The following is a 6,586-nucleotide window of genomic DNA, read 5'->3' on the forward strand; positions in this document are numbered from 1 at the left end:
AGCAAAGGGCTCTCATTAGTGGTGCCCTCCCCCCGTTTTGCTTAGAGTTATTTACCAAGAGCCCAGTCAATATTCTATGAACAGACAGTGGGATGCGAAACCCTCATCAATCCATTCCATTTTCTTTTCTCAAAGTGGTGGATGGAAGCAGGAGGGGCAACTCGCTATAAAACAGAAGGCAAAACCCCATTGCCACTTTTGAATACCTAAAATGTACATTTTGTTTTATTTTTATTTGAGTGTAATAAGACAGGGTCCCTGGTTATTGGGAGCTCCTGGGTCTATTTTACAGCCTTCATTCTCTTTCCCAGGGCCATAAATGAAACCCTTTCAGCCCTAATGACCACAATGACTTTCCTCGATCATGTTATTGCTACTTTGGCACATTTATTGCTTTCACATGCACTAATGGATGAGTTTGGATATGTTAACAATTTATATATCATTTGATCCTAAAAAAGAAACCCTACTGAACTAGCTTAGCCCCCACGATTGAGTAGCTTTTAAGGAGTATAAATGAATTTAATGCTTTAGAAAGAGCTTCTGTAAATTATGAACATGACACCTATTACATTAAGCTGCATTAAGCATTAATACATCTTCATTACTGGCAGGTTGCCCAAACCTCCAAGGTTGAAAAAGCTGCCTGAAAATGTTCAATGTGACAGTCACCTAGGCCAAGATTGATGGTTCTTTTTTGGGGTGTATGAGGGATGCCTATTGACTAGGTCCCTCTTCTACTCCCAGACAAAGAAATGTAAGTGGTGTCAACCAGAGTTCCCCAAAGGGTGATTTTAATGGCCAGGCAAGAACTTTTGTATTCTTGGTGTGCTCTTCCATTATCATTACTGGGAGAGGTCCTTGAGTAGGGAGACACCAGGTGTCTCAACCTTTTAAGCTCAAAGATTGAGTGGGGGACATAATGTTTCTTTCTGAGAGAGTTACATGTGATTCCTGTTATTATTCTAAAGTATAAAATTATTAACAGCATTTATTGATAATAATAGCTACCATTTCTCAAATATTTACTATGTGCTTGCACTGCCAAACTCTTTGTATACTTTGTCATTTAATCCCCCTAAGGACCCTGTGAATTAGATACTATTATTTATTGCCTAAGGGTACTAGTTTTCTAGGGCTGCTGTAACAAAATACTACAAACTGGGGGGCTTAAAACAACAGAAATTTATTTTCTCACAGTTCTGGAGGCTACAAGTGTGAAATTAAAGTTTTGGCAGGGCCATGCTCTCTCTGAAGGCTCTAGTGGGACAATCTGTTCCATTCCTTTCTCTTAGCTTCTGGTATTGTCAGCAATCCTGGGCATTCCTTGGCTTGTAGACATCTCCCTCCAATCCCTGCCTCTGTCTTCACATAGTATTCTCCCCGTGAGTCTCTGTCCTTTCTTCTTATGAGGATACCAGTCATATTGGATTAAGGGCCCATCTTCCTCCAGAAATACTTCATCTTAACTTAACTAATTATATCTGCAAAGACCCTGTTTCCAAGTAAGGTCACATTCTGTGACAGCGAGCGAGAGAGAGAATAGTGTCTTGAAAAAGAATGTTCATTAGATTAAAAAATGTGGCAATCGTGAAGGAAAGGGCTTTATTTCAGTTAGACAGAATTCATTAGTGGGAAAAGAATTAAACAGTTGTGACACTTAAAGTATATTCTGTGTGACTAGAATGGTGGGTTACACTTGGAATTGCTAGGGTATTACTAAATATAGACACACATCTTAGGCTCTCAAAGATTCTATAGGTTCAGCTCTATTCTAAGTGATTTTGAGTGAGGTTATAGGTCAACACCATCAGTAACTGTAGACCTTAGCAAGTGCCTTGAAAAGTCTAGCCAAAGACCAATAGTTTGATCTTGAGTATGTGGTTCATTAACAGAGAAATAATTTCTTTTGATGAGAGTAAAAATTGCCAACTGAAGTTGGTTGAGCAGAGGTCAGTGTATTATTATTATTATTCAGTGTTTTTATTTTTTTATTTTTAAATTTTAATTCCAGCATAATTAACATCGTTATATTAGCTTCAGGTGTACAAGATAGTGATTCAATAATTCTATACATTACTCTGCTCATCTCAATAAGTATACTCTTAATCCCCATCACCTATTTCACCCATCCCCCTGCCCCTCTCCCCTCTGGCAACACCAGTTTGTTCTCTGTGTTTAAGAGTCTGATTTTTGGTTTGTCTCTTTTTTCCTTTCTTTGCTTGTTTTGTTTCTTAAATTCCACATATGAGTAAAATCATATGATATTTGTCTTTCTCCAACTTAGTTCACTTAGCATTATACCCTCTAGATATATCCATGTCATTACAAATGGCAAGATTTCATTCTTTTTTATGACAGAGTGATATTCCAGTGTGTGTGTGTGTGTGTGTGTGTGTGTGTGTGTGTGTGTATTACATCTTCTTTATCCATTTATCTATTGATGGACACTTGGGTTGCTTCCATATCTTGCCTATTGTAAATAATACTGTAATAAACCTAAGGGTGCCTTTATATCTTTCAATTAGTGTTTTCATATTCTTTGGATAACTACTCAGTAGTGGAATTACTGGATCATATGGTAATTCTATCTTTAATTTTTTGAGGAACCTCCATACTCTTTCCACAATGGCTGCATCAGTTTGTATTCCCACCAACAGTGCAAGAGGGTGCCTTTTCCTCCACATCCTTGCCAATAGTTGTTGTTTCTTGTGTTTTTTATTTTAGCTATTCTGACAGGTGTGAGGTCATATCTCATTGTGGTTTTAATTTTCATTTCCCTGATGATGAGTGATGTGTCTTTTGGCCATCTCTATGTCTTCTTTGGAGAAACGTCTGTTCGTGTCTTCTGCCCATTTTTTAAATTGGATTATTATTATTATTATTGGTGTTGAGTTGTATAAGTTCTTTATGTATTTTGGATACTCTTTATTAGATATGTCATTTGTAAATATTTTCTCCCATTCAGTAGATTGTCTTTTAGTTTTGTTGATTATTTACTTTGCTGTGCAGAAGCTTTTTATTGTGATGTAGTCCCAATAGTTTCTTTTTGCTTTTGTTTCCCTTGCCTCAAGAGGCATATCTAGAAAAATGCTGCCACGACCAATGTCAGAGAAATTACTGCCTGTGTTCCCTTCTAGGATGGTTTCAGGCCTCACATTTATGTCTTTAATTCCTTTTGAGTTTATTTTTGTATATGGTGTAAAAAAGTGGTCTCGTTCCATTCTTTGGCATGTACCTTTATTTGGTATTGATGATAAGAGGATGGCTTTCCAGGCTGATGGAAAGAGAGGAAAAGGAATAAAAGTCTACAGGTGCCTTGATAGAAATGTGCAGGACTCTTTTGGTCATTAGTGAGAAACCCACTCCAGTTAGTTAAAAACATAAAAGGGAATTCACTGGCTTATATGACTTGGACACCAACATTTGGTGTCCAAGGTACATTTGGCTTGAGTCACAGAGGCATCCAGGTGCTCAAGGATGCTGCCAAGATACTGTTTTCATCTTTGGTTCTGACCTCTTCAGCAGATGTCATTCTCTGGCAGATTTTCCCAGCATAATGGCAAAAATGCCTAGTAGCAGCTCTAGACTTTTACTGTAACAGTGGGAAGTGACTACTGCTCTACCACTAGTTCCTGCAAAAGTCCTGGATAGGAATCTCATTGACTAGACTTGTCCTCCTTGATCAGGAATTGAGAAGGGAGGTGGGAGCAACCACTGGGATGGAGGGGGCAGTGGTTGATGTTGGGCAGGTGGAAAACACAGGTTTACCATGTAGACCTGAAGAGCGTATGATTCTTATTATGGCCTCTGGGAATGTTATCTATTATCTATTATTATCTTTTACTCTTTTAAATTGGCCATACTAGGTGTTAATCCTGTCCCTAACTAAAACTAGTCTTCAAAATATGGCAGTTATCAATAGACTGTGACAAATAACTGTATTTGAAATAAAGAAAAATACAATTTAAAAAGCTTAAAGTGTCTTTTGTAAGAAGAGTCCAAAGAGGCAAAAACTTCATCTATATCTCAGCTATTTTTCTACCCATAAAGTATAGAGAAGAAAAAAGAAATTATTGAATTATGCTTCAGCATAATCATGCTTTTTTCCTCTTAAACAACTTTATTTTTCTGTAATAGAAAGAATAATACCTTACTCTTATGTAGTATGTGTTATGTGCCAGGCATTGTTCTAAATGGCTTATTTATATTAATTTTTTTAATCCTGTGAGATTTGTTCTGTTATTATTGCCATTTCACAGAGTGAGACATTTGAGTCACAGAAAAGTAGGAACTTGCCCAAGGTCATGTATCTAGTAAGTGAGCGAGCTGGGATTCAAGTCTAGGCAGCCTAGCTTGGGAGACCATGATCTTCATCAGTATATTATATATGCTCATTTCAGAAAGTGTGAACAATATACAACAGCAAAAAGAGGTCCCTTACTATACTACTGATGAAATGCAACTACTAATAATTTCTGTCTCTTCTTTTTTCTTTTAACTCCTAGGTTCTATTTTTTTGTATCATTGCAGTTAAATTGTGTGATGCTGAATACTTTTGCATTGCCTTTAATTTCCTTTATAGTCTAGAAATGTTTCCCCTTATTATCATATAATTATTTTAAATAGTGTTTTTAATGCTTGTTTAATAATTTAGCATGTAAGTATAAGGAATTTATACGTTATTTTGATTGGATTTTAGATTGTTTCTCTCTCTTTTTTTAAATTTTTAGAGGGAGAGAGGTGGAAGGGGCAGAGGAAGAGGGAGAGAAAGAATCTTAAGCAGGCTCCATGCCCAGTGCAGAGCCTGACATTGGACTCGATCTCACAACCCTGAGATCATGACCTGAGCTGAAATCAAGAGTTGGACGCTTAACTGACTGAGTCACCCAGGCACCCCTGTTTCTAATTTTTACTCTAAAACCAATCTGCTTAACTTTTTCTTACATATATTAGTATTAGTTGACTTGCCCTAATAATCAGGTATTTGTTTCATGAATATGCTTATGAGTAGAAATGTATATTATAAAAACAAAAAAGACTTCTGTGATGATCTCACAGATTTTGATGTAAGATGAATGTGGTTTGAATCTGACTCTGGTAACTCAACCAGATATATGATCTTGGATGGGTTATTTAATTTTTTTAAGCCTCAATATATTTTTTTAAAGTTTATTTATTCTCTTTTAGTAATCTCTACATCCAACATGGGGCTTGAACTCACAACCCCAACATCAAGAGTTGCATGCTCTTCTGACTGAAGCAGCCAGACACCCCTAGGTGTCAATATTTTGGTCTATGAAATAACAATTAAAATAATATATGACATCCATAGAACTTTGTAAGAGTCAATAAATTATTAATATTCTGTTATAGACTTTTTGTTGATAGTATTTAGGTATCAACATTAAAAATTTTTTTTCTGGTTCTAGGAAATTCAGAAAATATAACAAAGAAAATTAACCTCTCCTATATTACCACTTAGAGTTAATCAATGTAAATATTTTCTTATATTTCTTCCTGATTCTTTTTCTATGTATTTATATGTATGTTTAATATATATGTAAATGTTTTCCTGTGTAAATATATAGTAAACAGTAACAGAAACTAAACTATATATAGATTTAAATTCCCACTTCTCTCTTTGAACTTTTAATGTATTATATTAGCATATTATTAAATACTCTTAAAAAACATGATTTTCTAATGGTTAGTGTAGGATCTTTGGAATATGCTATGACAAATTATTTATTTATTTTTAGACTTTTAGTTTATTCTCACTATTTTTGCAATGATTCAGTGGAAAAGTTCCATTTACAGAAATCAGTTATCCGCATAGCTCCTTATTTTTTAGTTTTTGAGTTCACGTGCTACCTTCTCAAAAGGGTCTTCTCTTTCCATCAAATGCTATGGGGCATTCCTGCTAGCTATATTATAGGACACCACCCTTTTAAATTTTCTTAATAGCATTCTTTACCATTTGAAATTGTCTTATTAATTTGTTATTTTTTACTTACTTTTTATTATCTGTTTTCCTTGCCTTCGTGGGAATAGGAACTCAATCTCTACAGTGCTTCTTATACCGAGAACTATGCCTAGAACAGTGTTATAGAGGTCAGTGATTCTCTGCAAAGGCTCTGAAGCCAGTCTACCTGGGTTCAAATCCCAACTCAACAATTTACTTGAATATGTTGCTTCTCTCCCTTTGTCTTCATTTTAGTGCATCTAACATAAAGGTAATAGTAGTACCTACCTCATATAATAACTGTGAAAATTAAAGGAATTAGTACAAGTGAAGCATTTAGAACAGAAGCTGATATATGATAAAAACAAAAACATACGTAGTACTTATAATATGTGCCAGGTGCTATTCTAAGCACTTTATAAATATTAACTTATTTAATTCTCACAACCAGATTATGAACAAGCTACTATCATTGTTTTCATTTTCAGATGACGAAACTGAAGCATGGAGAGGCTAAGTGACTTTCCCAAGGTTACAGTCAGTGAGGGGCTGAGCCATGATTTCAAACTAAGTAATCTGGCTCTAGGGTCCAGGTTCTTAACAGTATCTTATGCTGCCCAA

The sequence above is a fragment of the Callorhinus ursinus genome, unplaced genomic scaffold (assembly GCF_003265705.2).
Source record: "Callorhinus ursinus isolate GAN/ISIS: 27379988/994484 unplaced genomic scaffold, GSC_fseal_2.0 scaffold4, whole genome shotgun sequence".
In the NCBI taxonomy this organism is placed as follows: domain Eukaryota; kingdom Metazoa; phylum Chordata; class Mammalia; order Carnivora; family Otariidae; genus Callorhinus; species Callorhinus ursinus.